Genomic DNA, 20,475 nt, shown 5'->3' with positions numbered 1-20,475 from the left:
TGTTCAGATCCTTATCACACCCATCGCCATCCCTGGTACTCTTGTCATCTTTTTCTTCTTATTTTTGCATTGTAACACCCGTTAGTTGCGTTTTCATTTCTTGTTCAATATGCTGCCGTTGCTGCCGCTGCTGCTGCTTTGAGGTATCCAACAATTCTTGCAACGGTGCTACTGAAGGTTTAAATACCACCCGCATAGAATGTTCGGTCACGTCCTTGTCCTACTTGATCATCTTGTGCTTTCCATGTATGACATAGTATGCTTTCAATATTTCACTCAATGTATGGCTATGCTTACGAATCTTGGTTCTCTCCATGTTGCCGGCTCAATTGTTGCAATGGAACTGTGCAAGTTTATGTTAGTTTGTGCTTATAAAGCAGTCAAACCCCTTTCCATATCTCTCCCCATTGATTTCGCTATCCTTTTCAATTACGGTAAAACTGTAATCACCGTCATTCCAGCATGCCGACCACAAGTCTTTAAGTTTCTGATACGTCATGTCTGCGTTCACGTGATCGTTGTGATTATGTTTCAGATTGATTTTATTTTGCCAAAATAGCACCAATAATTTTGTATTGTCACGCACCAGGTGTTTTGGAATGCGCGCATACGTTTGACTTAGATAAAAGCTATCGACATCGCTATGTGGGACTGGGAAGAATATCCGTGTACCTCGTGTGATACCTATGCCTGATAAAATTGGCGGTATCCTGCCGTTTATCATTTCAATTCTGGCCGGTCTAAGCGCTACTGAAGCTCTAGCGGATAGTGCTGCGGGTATAGCTGAAGTTGTTAACGAAGCTAGTGTTAACAAACATCGGTTGAACGAAACTAAACGCACAATACAACAATGGAGGCGATTGCGCTAGGCAAGTGATTATACCTGTGCCCCTACCGCAGCGGCATGGATCTGTTTTTACGACCGGAATAAAACTAGCAAAGCTACCACTCCGAGCTCCGACCCACATTGATTTACGCAACTATGCTGAAAATATGAAAATTTTACATTTTTGGTGCGTTTTCATGCGGCATGATCTACCAAAATCAGGGCCTAAAATGCGAAAATCTGCAATTATTGATCGTGACGATAAAAACGGTCCATGGACACGTCGGGTTGCGTACAAAAAAAAATGGCAATCACGTTGTGTATTTCGATAGTTTCGGTGATTTGAAACCGCCTAAGGGTGAAATGAAGTATCTCAGTGTTGGTAGCGTTGTATAGAATCATAAGAGGTATCAGGAATATGATACTGTGATTTGCGGCCACTTGTGTCTCAAATTTCTCAGCGGAAAGTTATAAAAAGACAAGTGTCACATGAGCGAGTATTAGTCATTTGGGAATCGTTAACTTTCACACTGTAAGGCACATCCTCCGTGCGGGAGGCTCAATATTTCTCCCCAATCGAGTTATCACCAGGGAAAAACTATGTTCTCGGACTCGTCAAGTTTCTGACATTCTATTCAACACCCAATATTTATGAGACGTGTAATAAATTTCACCTGAAACGAGCGGACAACAGCAGAGAGCTCATCACGATACCCATGGGAACCTATGAAATTGAGGATATTGAAAATTTTCTGCGTAAGGAGCTACCCTCCGAAATCACGCTCAGTCTGCGAGCCAACGACAGCGAGCTGAACAGTAAAGTCACGTGCAATCAAGTAAGTAGACTTTAAACCCAAAGATTCCATCGGTCGATTATTGAGATTTAAAGCGGTTGAGCTAGCACGAGACGTTACTCATAAATCAGAATCACTGGTAGCCATACTGACGGTTAATACTTTACGCGTCGAGTGCAACATAACCACAGGGGCGTACGTAAACGAGCGTCGAGCTCACACGATTCACGAATTTTTCTCAAGCGTTCCAGCAGGTATAAGATTGTCGAAGTGCCTGCTACCGTCATTTACCTACCAATCGCCGTACAGTCTTTACATGTCGTATCTCTCAAATAATGGAAATCGTGTTTCAGCTGAAAAAGTTGGGCAAAAGTTATAAAAGTGAGACGTTATGGTCAAAAATCATCAGTCGTTCAGCACCTCTGGCGAAGCTTACATCGCCAACAAGGCTGACATCTCTGAACGTTCGGTTTCTCCAGAGCCTACGTCCTTGATTACGTGGGAATGTTGGAAAATAAGAATCCGTGTTTGCTGCATGCTGTGCGTGTTGCCATGCAAGAAATAATAAGAATAGAGAAACCGGTGGCATTCGACGAATCGATTGCGCACTTAGAGATTCATGGTCATCTGCCGTTTGCATCATCCACCTTCCAGAACAACGATGAAATCCATATTGTTTTCCAACATCAAGACTTGTGCCCATTGCCTAGTAAACGCTCTCTCCACATCCAAGGAAATATTATGAACGATCACGGTGTGACTGTGGTGGCGACTACGAAATTGATCAATATGGCTGTTTGCCATTTGTTTAAGGAAGTTTGCTACGAGTTGAACGGTGTGGAGATTGATCGAAATAAAAATGTTGGTATCACTAGCGTGATAGAGGGTCACTTATCCTTGAGTCTGGATCAGCAATATAGTCTGGAGAATACCGGTTGGTTGAGTGGTGATATCAAGCTAACTAATGCTTCTGGAAATTTCGACATTGTTCTGCCGTTGAATTATGTGCTGGGCATCATAATTTGACTGGACTAGTTTCAGTAGCTCTAAGATCAGAGCATTGATTAAATAATTATAGATACATCAATCTTGATGTTAGGAATTTACGTCATGCGGTTTTTTTTCGCAAAAAACCCTTTTCACGATTGGCGCTGTTAGTTTATAAAAATAACAGAAAAGTGTAAGAGTTACAGGGCAAGAACCTCATTTTCTCAATAATTTTTTTACAAATATTCACAGAGCCAATTTTTTGGCTAAACTTTGCAAATAGGTATTTCAGGTACATGAAAAAATTCAGATCAATTTTATTACTCGCATTCATTTCTGAAGTGAAATTCTCTGTTGACTGGACTATTACCTCGGAAACTGTGCACTCAGCTCCAACTTTTGAATCAAACACTTCACAATAAACTAATCGAACTGATATTCTCATCATACCCACAATCATTAAAACCTATTTCTTGACTTCACAGTTATTTCTTTAAAGTAAAAGCGAATAAACGAATCTAAGATCGTTGAAACCAAAAAATCACCTTTTTTTTAAAAGAAATTCGGGGGTGGGTTATGTCATTTCAATTTTCAAATATTTTTTATCGACCGAATTAAGTAAATTAAATTCAAACATCCGTTTTTAAATCCGCAAAGAATTTTCAGAAACTGATTCATAGTTTCGAACGACATATTCCCAAAAATCACCTGTCTTCTAGCCTTCTGGTTGAGTATTCACTCTCGAACTCCGCTGCTTTGAATACAATTCCAATATTTTTATACTTATTTTGTTCGCCATACCTAGATACATTTAGAGATCATCTGAAAAATTGTTACCTACACTTATCTCTCAAGTGTATGAAAATAGATTACTGCAAGTATATGGTTTAACAGACGACTTTCTACGATTACAATTTCGCATTATAACTGCAGTGTAATGCAAAATTTCTCGAATGTTTATCAGACAATTGTAGGTATCTGGTCAATGAGTAAAAAGGGCTCAAAACATTTGAATCAAATAAAAACACCAGATTTTGATGAATTCTTCAGTAATGATAAAATCTTGTATCAAATCTTTAATCTTAGCGTAATGGTAGTAGAATCTACTCAGATTGATTTTTATTGCATAGTATAAGGGATTTCGTTTCATTCGTGTTCACTGCAATCGGCACGAATTACAATAATGGCGATTCGAAGAATCGTTTTTTTTTTATAACATTTGATTTGGACACTGATGCCGATTCACCCATAAGTGGGACGCGTTAGTCAAGTTTTAAACTTTTTTCCAATTGTCGGTGTATTATTCGCGTGTGTGTGTTTTATATGTAACACGCGTATGCAGTGCCCTCTTCACCCGGGGTGTGAAGGGTGCATGGCACGCGGGCGCAAGGTCTTAGGGGGCCAACCGCCTTATACCTACACATACCATGCGTAATCACAATCAGTTTTAAATAATTACTTAACGCATATTCATTATATTTATGAAAATATAGACATCAATATTGTTTACAAAATACGCATGAGGTGTAATATCATGTAGCTTTCGGCACATTCGCCTTGCGACTCGCGATGTGCAATTCAATTTAGATCTTATAAGTACAAACGAGCTTACAGCTACAAGTGAGCCTTTGACACGCGTCATCCGCTTTTTGACATATCGCCACCCGCTTAAAGCGAGTATCGAGTCACCAATACAATACAAATAAAACCGCTACCATTAAATTAGCGATAGTCGTAGTAAGTGACCGTACGTACAGTTTGGCATACCTCCTAATTTTATACTGAAGAAAAGTTATTCAATTCGTGTAGTGAAATGCTAATTTGTGCAAGGAGTTTGTGTAAAATTGTTGTTTTGTGGAAATTAATTTAACTTTGTCAAAGTAAGTCAGTTTTTTTTTAGTTTAAAAATGTTAAGTGGTACGGTATCATTGCAGTGCAGAAATGAAGTAATAAGTTGTTAACAAACATAGTGATCTATTTCAAACGTATAAAATCATAATTACCTATGATCTGTGTGAGATATTTTATTGTGCTTCGTTTTTTATTTAATACATGGCCGAATTAGCGGGTGGTAAGAAGAAACTATCGGGTGCTCAAAATAGAAAAAGACAACTTGAGTAAGAAGAAAACATTAAAAAGCTTCTCCGATTGACTGTCTTTTTTGACCCGGTAAGTTTATTTCAGTTCAATTTAGAATAAAATCTGTGTTTTGTATTTTGGATTTCGATACCTTTGTTTCGGGTAATACTATGGTTGAATACCTAGAAAAAACATTTGTAATGAAACAATTTTAATAATTCGATGCTCTACTTCATGTCATTTTGAATTTCAGCGACATTTTTATCAACATCAACTGGACAATCAGAAGAGATACTTACTTCAGATGAGGCGCCTTCTTCAGAAGAGACACCTATTTCACGAAAGAGAACGCCTGCTTCAAAAGACACAATCCTTCCTAGTACTTTGCCTACTCCAAATGAATCGCGACCTCTGAATTTTCATCGGATGCACGATCTTCTGAAGATATCGCGAATGACTCTGCTCTCTGGCCACAAATAATACCCCATAAATTAAGATTATTTATGAAAAAAAAATGGGCCAGTTAGGGGTAAAATATCTGCATATACTTTTGATAGCTATAATAGGTCGTATAACGATACATATTACAGTATAGTTACAAAATAACGAAATTATTTGCGTGATTGGCTTGTTTATTCAAAATCTACAGATTCTGTATTCTATTTTCTCTGTAAGCCTTTTAATATTAATGGCACTGTATTTAATTGTCAAACTGGTTTTAGAGACTGGAGGCATTTATCCAGAAATTCAGAAAGACGTGAAAAGAGTTCAGGACACATACTTTAAAAAAAAAAAATATTGAGATCTAGGAAATGACTTAGCAAACGGTTAAACAGTGAACTCTGTTAATCAAGCTCAAAAAGCATGCGAGAAAAAGAGTTGGACGACAGTTTTGGAGAGGATAGGTAATCGAAATCATAAAATTCTTAGCTGTTCAAAATTTAGCTTTTAGAGGATCTACTAAAAAATTAATCGACTCAAATAACGGAAATGTTCTAAAATTAGTAGAATGTATTTCTAACTTTGATAATATACGATCAGAACATATTGCTTCAATTCAAAGTGCTCAGCATCGCATGCCCCATTACCTTGACCATAATATTCAATATAAATTGATTAATTTATTTTCTGAAAAAATTAGAACTACTATAGTTGATCTTTTAGAACAATCTAAATACTATTCTGTGTCTAGACTGCACACCTGATATCTCTCACAAAGAATAACTTATTGTTATTGAAAGGTTTGTTTATTCTAACCTGTCAACAAAAACTGCTGAAGTGAGGAAACATTTCTTAGGTTTTTTGCCTGTAACTGATACTACTGGACAAGGTTTAGCAACTTGTTTATTAAATTTATTGAAATCATGCAATATTGAACTAGAAGATTTACGAGGCCAAGGATTTGATAATGCGGCAAACATAAGAGGAAAAAATATTGGACACGAATCCTCGTGCGTTTAACGTTCCGTTTGACGCTTACACGCTTAATTTGGTAGTGAATGATGCCGCTAAAAGTGCATTGGCAACATCAAACTTTTTTTCTATCGTTCATAAAATATATATATTTTTTCGGCATTAACTTCACGTTGGGATATCATTACGAACTAGATACCTACTTTGACATCAAAACGTTTTTCAATATACGGTGGCAAAGTCACAGTTGATTCTCTAAAAACTCTTTGCTTTGATATGGATAAAATTTACGATACATTATACTCTATTTTTATCATTGATAAGTACGTCAGTGACGCAAGAAACATGGCGAGTTCTTTAATGTTAAAACTGAAGACTTATAAATTCGTATATTCAGTTGTAATATGGTACAACATTTTAGCAAAAATTAATACTGTAAGAAAAAATTTGCAAAACTCAAACGTTATTCCATCAGAGGCGGTCAAACGATCGATCTGCCTAACAAACGATTTAAGCGCATACCGCACAGACATTGCATTTGAACAGTTGCTACTTGATTCAACATTGATTGCTGAAGATTTAGAATGTGAATCTGAATTCACCGAAACTGTTTGACCACGTCCCCGAAAAAGACATTTTAATTACGAGGCTGTAGATGAGCCTAAAAAACAAAATTTAAAGTAAATCTGTATTTTTTGCTACTCGACACCGCGATCTAGCAATTAAATGAAAGATTCGATTTATTAACATAACGACAAGTATTCATTTTTGCAAAAAATCGACAGTTGGAGGGCATTGGAGGGAGACCAAGAAAAGCACAATGTCTAAACTCAGAAGAAAAGTTATCACGTTAAAATAGATCGGATATTGACAGGGAAGATCTATTTAATGAGTCTTTTTTGAAATTAAAATGAGTAAAAAACTACTTACGATCAACCATGACACAAGATAGATCGACAAATTTGGCCATAATAAGTATCGAATCGAAAGTAGGTTTCAAAACAGACGATATCATAAAAAAGTTTTGCCAACTTAAGAGCCAGAAAATTTAAATTTGATATTTGAAAATGTATATGATTTTATTGTAGAATAAGTTACAATAATTAAATTAAAAAAATGGAACACAAAAATTAAGTTTTATTTTTATATTTTTGCTGGCAAGGGGGGCGCAGATTAAATTTCGGACTACGGCGCCCAATACGGTTAAGACGACCCTGCGTGTATGCCTGAACAATGAGACAAGAAACGAGCACGCCGGTTAAAGGCCAGTAGAGCTGTCTTGACCGCAGGCGTGATCATTCGTGTAGTGCTGTTACTGTACAGGCACCACGTGACTGTATTTCTTACTTTTATATCCATTGTACTACATTATAAATAAAAATTGTATATCTGTGAAGTGTCTCATTTCATATACTAGTGAAAATACATAACAATTGGCGACGAGTAATCTCGAACCATGTATGCGTCAAAAAGACTAATGTCTGATAAAGAATATACTGATTTTGTAGAAAGGACTAAAGGTAAAAATGAAGTATCGTCATTATCAAAAGAAAACTTGTGTATTCGTTTAACAACTGTTGATGTAGCGTCTAAAACAAAACACTTTACCGAAAGGTAGAAAAAAAATTTACCAATTATCTCAACTTGCTTAAAGAAATATAAGTAATAGCTCAAGAGAAATAGCAAAAATTGAGTCGAAAATCAAGCTGGAATTTGAGCTGGGCAAGGATGACTGAGAAACGTTTATGGAACGGTTGGAATTATATTTGACAGTTAATCACATATGGGACAATAAATGGAAAGCAGCCATTTTTTTTGAAGAAAAGGAAGTGCAGATAAATACAAGCCTACAAGGAATTTGTGTCACCCGACTACACGAGAGGACAAGGAGTTCGACGAAGTTGTGCAAATCAAATCAGGACATCTGTATCCAAAAACTTCTGAGTCCATGGAAAGGTGTGAATTTTACGCGGCGAAACAAGCTGCAACAGAGACGACGATGAAGTTGGCTGCAGGTTGTCGAAATCCAGAGACGAATAGGGGCCCGTAGCCCCTGATCCGAAAATTCCTAATCTTATGTTCTGGCACGTGTTAATTAGCGTGAATAGTCGAGTAAATATAGAACTTTGCGAAAAAATGTAAAATATGGTCATGTGCTGACGAAAAACAATGCAATTTGTTGATTTTCGAGGGTAAAACTCCGCATTTCAACATAAAACTCATACCGCTCTTTTGGGGGTCAAACGAGGAACATTTGTGAATTGTGTCATATTTTTCATACGTTTCTCGTTAGCCAGCTGCAGCTTGGACCGTGGGAAATTTAACTCTTTTATTAGCATTGGGTTTCCATAAACACGTTTATTGTGTTTCGGGGTTAAAACTTGCCGTTCCAACATGAAACTCGTACCTCCATTTTGGGAGTAAGTCGAGGAACATTTTCGATCTTTTATATATTTTTATGGCTCCTATTGTTTTCTATTTTCAATTTTCCTACGTTTCGAATTTTTTATTCGGTAATATCATATTATCATATCGAATCTTGGTATATTATGGGCATTTTGTCTATTCAACTAATTTTCATATCTGTCTGTGAATATTGAAAATATTATGTATCTATGTAATCGATAATTTTTCTAATTGTTTCTTGGCTTTGTATGTTTCTTTTTTTTTCAAATTTCCTTCATATGTCAGCTTTATAGTGAAATAATATCCGTCAATCACGCAAACCTCTTTTATGTATCCATCAATCTGTATTAACACGACCTATACTGCATTTTATCATTTTTTATTTGGCTTCAACTCTGCTATCTTTTTGCATTTTTTGAAAAAAGGTTTCTCGATTTTCTTCAAATTTTTTCGTCGGGCCGTGCATAAAATATGACTTTGGAAGATTTCGCTTGTTTCTTTTAAATGCTCACAACAAAATATCAAGAGCTTTTGTACTAATTTTTTTCGGAATTTTAGATAAGAATGTTATTTTTGAACCTATTTGTATGCTCTGTTTTTGTCCAAAAAATTCCTCAAAATACTGTTGTTTATTTCAAAAATTTTAAGCCTAGTGTTATCGTGGAAGAAACGATTTCTTGTATTTTTATTTTACATTTTTCAAATTGATTAAATTGATTTTTTTCCTTAAAAAAGCTAAAATTGCGTTCAGTATCTCTCTTTTATATATAGTTCACATGTTTTGATGATAAAAATTTGTTGCAAGAGTGTAGCGCCTAATGTGTTTATGTTACTGAATGTGCATACTACGCTCATCTATAACAGAGTCTTCCCCACTTCTATACACTCGGTGCAAGCCGCCGCTCAGTCTGTTCTCTCACTGGTGTCTTCAAAGACAGTTAATAAACGCAGCGTTACTATATTATAGGTCGACCGTTCCTTTTGTCCATGGTCCATACCTAAACTAAAATCCCAAAAATTTATATTTGTTGATAGACAGTTTTATCTTGAAGGGAAAAAAATTTATGTCATCGATTCAAAGTGATTGATATAAGTAAAATGGAAGAAAGAATAATAAAAATTGCTAGTGATGGTAATTGTATGTCAACGGCAATGTCGCACTACCTGTTCAATACAAAAGAGAAACATACACAAGTAAGTGAATGTATCGTTCTTCGCGTTTTATTAAATTGGCGAGAATACGAAGATCCTATCGTCGGTGATGAATCACATCGAGTCAGAACAGTACATTCTCTCAATAAGCTTGCAACAGCATAAGAAGCGATTTTTCATGAATCGGCGGCCCCCCACCAGTTATCATGGCGCGAGTGTCGCAAACTCTGTCGGTAGGTAGAGCCAGCTCAGCACACAGGCATTAGCCAGTGATGCCGTCGAGACTAGAAAAATCTAAATTTCTCGTCTCGTGTCGAATCTTGTCGAGAGCTTTGAGAATTTCGTGAGATGTTTCGAGTCTCGAGAGTTGGAAAACAAAAGAATTGGGCATCAAAATTAGGTATTAGGAGCACTTGGATACTTATTTGTTAGACACACGCACACACACACATATACATATATTATCCTATACAAATTACACATAGTCCATGTGGTTTCGTTATATCAAGGACCTCGAGTTTCTGGAGAAAGAGGATTGGATATATCTCATATATGGTTAAGTTGATGGAAAAAATGTTAGTACTATACATCGCATATATTTCATTATGGTTTTATATTATTGTGTGAATGAAATAGCCTGCTTCTAATTTAATATGTATTTAGTAACTTGAAGAAATGTAGAACAATTTTTGATCGTTTTTTAAAAATATTGTTTACAGAAATAAGTTTTTGTGAATGTTGGATCTTAGGCTGCATGACATCCATCCGTTGATGCACAAAATATTTCTCGCCGATTGATTGTTCAGCCGGTTTCTGTGTTTCCTGATGACTAATCCCGCTTTCGAAAACAGCCATTTAGCCGGGATAGTGATGCTGTTGAGACGAGACGAGAAAGCTTTGATATTTTTCAAAGACGAGACGAGAAAGCTTTGATATTTTTCAAAGACGAGACGAGAATTTCGATCCTCGAGACAAGAAATTTCTCGTCTCGTTTCTCGTCTCGTCGAAAATTTCTTGTCTCAACGGCACTAGACTTAATTCCCCGTAGAGGAAAGCGACCAGCGAATGTAGTTGCCGCACAGTGGTTCAAAACAGGATGAGTTATTTCAAAAATGTCTAAACGACGGCCAACTGTGCCGAATCGGAAGTCTTTGTATAAAAAGTATAAACGGTTGGCGAATATACAAAAGATTCTCGGAAGTCTCAACCCCATTTTCGAATAAATAGCAGCTTGAATTAACCCTGAAATAAACTTGATTTAGAAATTGTTAAATTCTGACCTCACATTCCTGATGAGCAACGAAAGAACCCACAAGTAACAAGGTTCAGGCAAGAACATCAAGTAAAAAAATGTGTGACTCAAAGGGTTAATCCATATTGCAATTTTTTCGAAAATGGAGTCGAGGTGACGGAAAATAAATTTTTTATTTTAAGAAACGGCCGCCGACAATCTGTTACAAGTTTGCCAACCTTTTTTTTTGTAAACTTTCTATCCGCGCGGATGTCCGTTCTCTAGCCATTTTAAATCAACTTACCCCATTTTGAACCATTAATGCCGCTACGGGGTGCTAACAGTCATTTGGTCCTGTTTATAGTGCGCTTTCTAACATTGAGTTGTTACTATCGTTACTTATGTGTCTTTTATTGACAGTCACTAATATTATCCCACTAAAATAGAAGCACAGCGGAAATTTTTAGTATGTGCGTGGTCATCATTACTTTTGTTATCAATCATGAACACTAATATACTAAAATAAAAAGAGATTGGAAAATTTCAGTACAGTGGGCGCCAGATGAATGGCCATTTAGTATGAGGCCATGCGAGCGAGTACCCTCCACACGCACGGTCACACACACAAATGCAGTATCCCCCACCTCAGCGTGCCCATCTCTCACTGGGCTGCACTATCACTCCCCACCGCGCATGGCTCTCGCTTTTGACGCCAGCAGTGGGAGCGATTAGCAGCTAGCTATTTCGGAGAATTTTCCTTTTCTCGAGTTTTGCGGCAGGGCCATATATCTACCGTCCACTGTATTTACGTAAATTATGCAGCGGTATACAGTACCTGGATGTACACGGGATACGACTCCAATTACGAAAAACTACATTTTATAGCGGTCCCTAAAAATAAGGTCGCCAGGATTTGTGGAACGGTGTGATAAGACGCCGGAGTCAAAGTGTGAAAGCTGGTAAAACAGTGTGCTACAAACATTTCGTAGAAAGCGACGTTCTGCAGCAGCGTAAGCTATTGGCTCCGGATGATACTGTTATTGGTACGGTGGAAAGAACAATCGATCTGTTATTTTCTAAAAGTCTGATGTGGGTCAAGATTGTGATTATGGTTTTTAGATTTTCAGTCTTCTTACAAGGTTTCTTCTAGACAGGTGATTGCTGGGGTTTCTCAATTTCCATGGACAGAAAGTTTCCATTCATATGTTTCTGCGGGAAGTGATAAAAAAAAAAATAATCTATGAAAAAAACATCTAAGTGTACTAAGACCGAATGTGTATAGAATCCGAAATGAACGTAATGAATATTATATAAGAAGTTTAAATAATTGATTCTTTTATCATGCCAACTTCACTAAAATGATTTACATTGAATAATTCAATCCATGATACATGGCTTTTCGAACCGATCGAAACTGACGCAACCTGACTGGACAAAACTACTACTAGCACCGCGCGATAGTGAGTAACAGTTTACGGCCGGCTAATACCGATGAATGCCAGGGGGTTAGGCCGGCCTCTCATGTACGTGTGGATACATTGTGTACATCAGTCAGACTCATTTTATTCTATTTTAGCCTGGAAAAATGTTTGTGTGCCAATATTTTATTGTCAAATCCATTTTTTTTCTACATAATTGCTCATGTGAACGTTGTACGTGAAATATTTTGTGTTTCAATGAAAATAAGTTTTTTTATGTGTACCCATGTAGGGATTCGTCGGTTGGGGTCCATGAATGACATGGACCCCATGGAATGCTTATTCAGCATTTTGTTTGAATTATGTGATGTTTCGGCGGGCCCTGCCTACTATCTTCCGGCTTCGTTATCAACAATCAAAAAACAAAATACATAATTATAAAAGCATTAACCGTAGTTGCTACACCTATAGCGGCTTAGACCGCATGCTTTTTATTGGAGGTTATGTTCAAATTGCACATGGTTCATGTGGGATTCAGTGGGGAATAATAGTTGCTATGGAAAAAAGAATTTATTAAAGTTCAAGGTAAACTTTTGGGTTACAGGTTTTCCGATCGTTTTTACACTCTTCTTATCTTCGGACCTGTCTCTGCTCTGGTGTCACCCTCTGACGGCCTCTTTTTGCAACCGCGGGATATTTGAAATTTTGAATATTTCCACTGTTCGGCCATCTTGGTTATGCATCGTCCTGAATGTCTGATTCGTCGCTGATAAGGACTTCATCGTGAGAGTGTCGCCACATCTTCGTGTAGCCGGCGGAGGCTCGAGTATTATTTAGCCCTTCGTGTTCTCCGATCTTCTGTACGATGTATCGGTCATTGCGCATTACCGTTGTGACCTTGTATGGCCCCAAGTACTTAGGGAATAATTTCAGTCCGGGGCCAAATTGGGTGCGTTTGACAGCTACGAGGTGGCCGTCGTGATACTTACATGCTTCTCTTCTTCTTGCGTTATACGTTTTGCGGTTTTCAGCTTGAATCTTTTGTATATGTTGCTTGGTGGCATCTCTTAGCTGGTCTCGGTTGGTTTAAAACAGGATTAGATTCTCTTCTTCGATAATTTTTCGGAATTAGATATCGTTCTTCAAGCGCATAGTCTGTTCGACCAGCAGCTCAAATGGCGTTGTACCAATACTTCGGTTTGGCGTAGAGTTGAGATACTGCTGCGTCAAATCGCTGTGCTTATGCCACTCCTGCGGCTTCGGTAAGGACAATTTCGATAGGATCGGGATTATTATTCGATTTGTGCGTTCTATTTGTCCGTTGCTGCGTGGTACTCCTGAGGTTGTTAGGACATGTTGAATACTCTCTTCTTTACAGTAGTCTTCGACAGCGTGTGATGTGAACGCCGTTCCTCGGTCAAATATAATTCTTTGGGGGTTTCCAAAGATCGCTGCCTGCTTACGCAAGCGACTCGGGACTTCGTCTGCTCCGGTAGTCTTCGTTGGGTAAAGCCAAGAAAATATTGTGAAGGCATCAGTCACAAAAAAATGTGATTCTATGTCTCAAGTGTCGAGGGCAATGGTCCTAGGTGGTCGACATGATAAGTGTCAAGTGGGTGTTAGCCCTTATTGATTGCGTTTAGGTATCCTTCTTGTTTACCTTGCTAGCGCTCGGCAAGAATGCATTTCATGCAGTTTCTGATCACTTGTTCGACCTTGGGTCTCATTTTCGTGAACCAGTAGTCCCGTTCCAGTAAAGTATCTATCGTTTGGACCGCAAAGTGTCCTCTGTCATGGGCTTGCTTGATAACATCCACTTGCATCCGTTTTGGAACGACTACTAGGAATTCGTCGTCTATCTCCTTGTAAAGGATACCGTTTCTGACGACATATCTGTCTAGTTTGTCGTTTTTATCTTCATGAAAAAATTTCTTCAGTTCATCATCTGCTAACTGTGCTTTTCTTAGGCTTGCTATTAGCCCTTCTCTTTCTTCTTCGACCAGGGAGACTTCCGGAAGAGCGTTCCTGCTCAAGGCGTCGACGTGTCTCATGTTCTTGCCGGGTCTGTGTTCGACTTTGCACTAGAATTCTTCCAACAGAAGAGCCCATCTGGCTACTCGTACACATGAGTCCTTTCTATTCATGGTTTTGTGAAAGGCTTCACAGTCAGTTACAATGTTAAATAAGATGCCGAGTAAGTAGATCCGAAATTTCTTTGATGTCTTGACTACAGCTATGACTTCGAGTTCATAACTGCTGTAATTTTCTTCAGCCGGGGTTGTCTTCCAACTGGCGTAGAATACCGGGTGGAGTGCGTTGTCTTGGTCGTCTCGTTGCAGTAATATGGCACCATAGCCATACTTCGAAGCGACGGTGTGAAGTTCAGTGTCAGCATTGACGCGATACCGTCTCAACACTGGTCTGCTGCTCAAATTCGTCTTCAATTGCTGGAATGCATCTTCCTGTTCTCTATCAAATCGAAAGGTGTCTCCATCATGTAGGATACTAGTCAGTAGCCTCGCGATGGAGGAATAAACCTGCAATAAACTTACGGAAATATCCAGTCAGGCCCAGAAAGGACTGATGAGCTAGATGTGGCTAGCGTTTCGACTGAGCCGCAGTGAGTTGGTCCCTGCTGAAGTCAAAGATGAGACTTGTAGAATTTTATATTTAGACGTATGCTTGTTGATTCATTGATTATATATACATATATACAACAAAATTGAGGTTTTGGTTTCCAAATAATGGAAGGAACGGTGGTTGTTCGCCTGTGTTGTGGTGAAGGCTGCAGCAAAGATGTGTGACTGCGAATCGGTGTAGTGACAGGTGGTGGCGTGTAGCAGCACTCAGGTGAACTTGGTGGTGTAGGAGAACGGTGAATCTCTGGTTGATTTAAAAACTGCTTGCTTTTGAAGACGTAAAACGTACTGATATGGCTGCTTGGCTGCTGGTGTTACGTGGGGTGAAAGTGTACTAAGCGGTGGTAGTTAATGATTAATTGGATAATCAAAGATGCTCCCACGTAACGACAATGAATAAAAAATTAACACTAAGAAGGACCTCCCTTTCGATAAGCCGGTAATGTGGGTACATTGTTGTCGAGTCCTATACAGGTCTGTGAGAGTTGTTTAAATGGTTGAGGCTGATTTATAATAATGAAAATGGGAAAAGGTTCGCGTTGAAAATAAATGGTTTGAAGTAATTTAACTGGTAAAAGATAAAGTATATTCTGTAACAATGAATGACGTTAATGACGTAGAACCCGAAAGGAACAATTCATAAAGTGTTTGAGTTTATACAACAGTGCACGCCGACAAACGAATTTATATTCGAATGCAGAGAAACTGCAGAATCACTTTTGACCGTTTGCGTGTTTGAGCAAATCGTGTGTTATTCTATTCTAAACGATATTATTATTTGATACCAAGAACATCTATCCTGAACGATACTTATAACCAGCCGGTCGTGATTATTCGATATTTTATCCCTCTTTTTAGATTATCTTGAATTAATGATAAAGTGGGGCCGAGCTAAAGATTGGAGAATAACTCTATGAATTCCCAAGGAAATTGTCTGTAGCTGGACACCAATACCTGTTGCTGTTGTTTCGAATTGTATTCAAATCTTGGAAACAATACGTTCCATCTAATTGGGGGTAGTAAAGCTAGCCACCAACTCTTGTCTTACTTTTAAATAGATATTACAATAGTAAATTTTGATTTAGAAAGGTGAAGACAAAAATTAGTTCGCTGTTGGAGATTAGCACTCGGATTAACCTATCTTTAGATTTGTTGTTGTGGTGATGAGATCGAGAGCCGTCGGATCGTGTCGGTCTGCGTCAGTAGTATACTAGAGCAGGGCCTCACCTCGAGTTCTGAAGGGTGAATGGATGATATCGGAAACGATGAACCCGGTCCCTCAGTCTTAATTATCAAAAGTTACTTTTCACAATAAATGTCCGAATGTTTCACTCGCGGTTTTGATATTTAATGGTGTGTATTATTATTATTGAAATGATTATTTTACGGAAGTAATAAAGTTCTTGATTTTTAGAGTAAATGCTCAATATTACCAGATTGGATTAGATCTGGGCTGAACTTGGTTTATTTAAGGAAAATGGAATATCATAAAAATGTCTATTCTTGAAGATTTAAAAAATAGTACAGAACAGGAAAGAATTTGGAAAGTACGAGATAGTGAGTCTTTTGCAGCTAACGCAATAACTGAATGCTCGGTTTTGACGAATTAGCGCGAGACTTTAGGCTGGTCACAATTAAAATTTTCCAACGCTACTCTTAGTCGAGAGAGCTAATCCGGGTTGACGTCCACGCACTTCGCGACTTGACAGACGAAAGACATGGCTGCTTGGGCCAGAGGGTATTAATAGGGAAAAATCTGCAGTTGCAATAAGTTGCAACAGTAATTAGCCAATTAAGTGCGGGGGCGACCTCCCGGTGCCTAAATCTACACGATCAGCGTTAGTTCGCGCCATTCGACGGTGTTCCGACGATTCTCAATCTCGTCACTTATACGTACAAGATGTTAACAGAAAGTATCTTAAGATAATTCTCACGCATTCATCCACACATCTTAACAAATAATCTATTTTAATTTGGTGGTTCCAAAGGTAGTGGTTTATCCTAATTATTGATGATAATTTTGACTTAAAAAGAGAGATATTCCCGGGCTGAGCGCCGCTGTTACTAGGTCAGTAATTTTATAGCGCAATTCCTGGTGTCAGCAAATAAGATACAATGTCAGCAGATGCCGAGGACTGTACGTGACCTTATTAGAATATGAGATTGTAATGAAATAATTCAAGAAATGAAATGAAATAGAATTTTAAAAAAGGAATTTTGAACGTACGCCAAGGCGGTACGTCGGGGCGTAAAACTGGTCTGGATTGTAGTAGATGTTCCAAGAATCAGTGAGACCGAAGCTGTGGTAGTAGGTATTCCAAGAATCAGTGAGACCGAAGCTGTGGTAGTGGGTATTCCAAGAATCAGTGACACCGAAGCTGTGGTACCGATGGCTGATTTCGTTGGTTTCATATCCCAGCCTCGGCTCAAACTTGTTAGCGGGAAACTCGGTGAGCCGATTGCGGGACGCGCGCTTGGCTGCGTGGGTGGCGTTAGCGGCACGCGTGACGTAGTGGTTGACGCTCGCGGCGGCGCGTGACTGGAAATTGAGCTCAGGGGCAGACGCATAAGTTTGCGGGCCCGCGCGTGAGCTAGGGTCGGAGTTAGTCGGAATTCACGAGTTGGTCGTGAACAACTGAACTGCTTCAACATTCGACGGTCTTGGAAAGCTTTTGACTGCAGCCGACTTTTGTACCGATGGAGGAATACTGCCCTCCTCAATAATGTGGCCGAGGAACAGTATATTTCCTCCTAGGAACTGGCATTTACTGCAGTTAATGCATAGTCCATGCTCACGTGCAACGTCCATTACTGTCTTCAATTTCTCTATTCCTTCGTCTTTGTCTTTGGATGGAATGATTACGTTGTCCATGTAGGTGAGTACATAGCCTTTTGCTGTCAGATCTCTGAAAATGGCGTTAACAATCGTTGGAACATAGTTGGTGAATTGCAGAGCCCAAAGGGTGCTCGTAGGAACTTGTAGTGGCCATTAGGGACTACAAACGCTGTGTACTTCTGTGCATCTTGGTGTATTGGCACGTGAAAGAACCCATTTCTTAGGTCTAGTGCACTATACACCTTGGCTCCTTGCAGCTGGTCTAGTTGATCTTCCACAAGGGATAGCGGGTATCGGTCTTTGACGATCTTCTGGTTTAGCTTTCGAAAGTTAATGCATATTCTCGTAGCGCTATTCTTCTTCTTGACGAGAACGACTGGGCTAGCATACTCCGAATTAGTGATGCCGTCGAGACGACACATTTCTCGGCGAGACGAGACGAGATCCAGAAATTTCTTGTTTCGTCTCGAAAAACTCTCGTCTCGAAGTCTCGAGACGAGACGAGAAATTTTTCTCGACTGACGAGATTCTCGATCGAGATTCTCGACATCTCGAGATTTCTCGAATTTCTCGAGATTTCTCGGATTTTTCGAGATTTCTCGGATTTCTCGAGATTTCTCGGGTTTCTCGAGATTTCTCGAGATTTCTTGTCAATTTCGAGATTCCTGGAATCTCTCAGTCTACGTTTGATTTTTGGGGCACCGAATGAGAAAAATAAATAGTAACTAGGCGAGGCCTTGCCTCGCGAGGCCCGCGAGCGTTCTCAATTAATCAGGTTGCAGGACTTCGCGAGGCTCCGCGAAGCCGCGAGCTAGCGACAAGGAGCTCGTGAGGACCCCGTAGCGCTTCGCTTCCCCGGCGGACTTGCGAGGCACGCACGGCGTCCCTCAAATTTTCATCGTTTTCGAGGATATTTCTGACGATTTTCGCAATCAAAATTTTTACGTCGAACCGGCTCCGTGAAGAACGACTCTTGGATGTTTCTGGACCTTGTTGGCACCTTCTTTTCGTGTTGTTGAACACTGAAAAAGCGATCAAGTGAGTCCTTCGTTTTTCACCGGGCGTGCGACGCCATTACCAAGCCAATTATTCCCTTTTCGTCCCACTGATCAAGAAATCCCCGTTTTCTGTCTCTTCTCGAATTAATCATTCGAGAAAGAGTTCTTCGTCGGTCAATTCGACGTGACGAGTGTTGAGCCGCGAGTCGTTTCCCCAAAAATCCCTTCGAAGTCATTGAGCTCGTTTTTTTGAGAATTGAGAACCCCCTTGTTTTGGAGCCGATAAGTTATCGAGCCATTGGATCATAGTTTCAACTCCTTTCTTAGTGTTTTTGTTGAGCCCTGTCGTCGATTAACAGCCCTGTGTCTCTTTCCATATCGAAATTGCCCCGGTTTTTGTGTGTTTTGCGATGCTGGTGAGCGAGAACTTTGTTTCGTTCGATCAATCGGGTTTCGCCGGTTAAAACCCGATTCGAACGTCCGCGTGGTTCGCTCGGCCGCGAGGCTCGCTCACCCAGTGTTCCCTCTTTGTCATCACGTATTAAATTATCGCTGTTAAATTGTTTATTGTTGTTTTCTTTGATCTTTCAAGTCCATTTTGAAACGGTTGCTGGACCGTCTGATCGTGGGATTTCCATAATTACTATTTTTTCGATTTTTGAAAATGATTTTTTTTTTCATAAATCATTATGAATACCCATTTTTGTTACTGTATAATATTTTTTTGGATACTCGGATTTTATTTTAACACTTTTTGCTTCCTTATAGGGGAAGCTATGTGACAGTGAAAATAGTTTTTTCCAGTTGCCAACGCCAGTATGTTCAAAATGTCCTAAAACGTCGAAAAATCATGTCTAAAAATATGTCCGGGTGTGTGTGTGTGTGTTTTTTTTTAAATTATTGCTAACAGGTTTTTAAAATTAACGATTATCATTATAGATCTGACTATAAAGTGGTGGACTCTCGTGGAAAATGAAGCGTTCCAACGTAGTGGAGATTTCTAGACATGGCAAAAAGAAAAACAAACGCCAACACGCTTCAATCAGATCCAATGAAAGTGAAGAAGATGATTTGACGACCGGTGAACTTGAAAAAAATTCTGGCGACGTCGGGCAGCTGGAAATCATAGTGACTCAAAATTTACCGTCTACTTCATCGAATAAAGATAATTGTATTGTACAGTCAACGTCCAAAACACAGCAAAAATACTCTGTATTTTTTGAAGTGTGCTCGGTCGATAAAGAAAAATATGGAAAGTGCTTACTGTGTCTCAAGTCCGGAATTGATCGTCGAATTAAAATGAAGGATTCGAATACTAGTGGGCTTCAAAGACATTTGCGAAATGCATATGATGGCGATTCATCACTGAAAAACTTTGTCGATCCCAGCACACCATCTGCTACTCGGCAAAAAGATACAAGGATATTCGAGCAAAGAATTGTCGAATGGATGGCAATTAAGTATTTACCGTTTTCGTTTTTCGATGACGATGCCACTCAAGACTTTTTCACTTTCCTTAATGGAAACTTTGCATATCCGAAACGGACGAGTTTACAAGAAAAAGTCATCAATCACTTCGTGATCATGAGAGGAGCTGTTTTTAAAGCAGTGAAGAAAGTTGATTCAAAATTTTCTTTGACAGTCGATGGATGGACATCGATTGCTAATCGATCGTATTACGGCATAACGATGCATT

General features: G+C 39.1%; 1 protein-coding gene across 1 annotated transcript in view; it reads right to left on the bottom strand.

Annotated features, from left to right (window-relative positions):
- LOC124186843 (regulating synaptic membrane exocytosis protein 1) overlaps positions 1 to 20,475 on the bottom strand; it is a 1,552,625-nt gene that overhangs the window by 1,452,237 nt on the left and 79,913 nt on the right. The gene's annotated exons all lie outside the window — the stretch shown is intronic.

Source organism: Neodiprion fabricii, chromosome 7 (assembly GCF_021155785.1).
Source record: "Neodiprion fabricii isolate iyNeoFabr1 chromosome 7, iyNeoFabr1.1, whole genome shotgun sequence".
In the NCBI taxonomy this organism is placed as follows: domain Eukaryota; kingdom Metazoa; phylum Arthropoda; class Insecta; order Hymenoptera; family Diprionidae; genus Neodiprion; species Neodiprion fabricii.
This window is presented reverse-complemented; position numbering and strand designations above follow the sequence as displayed.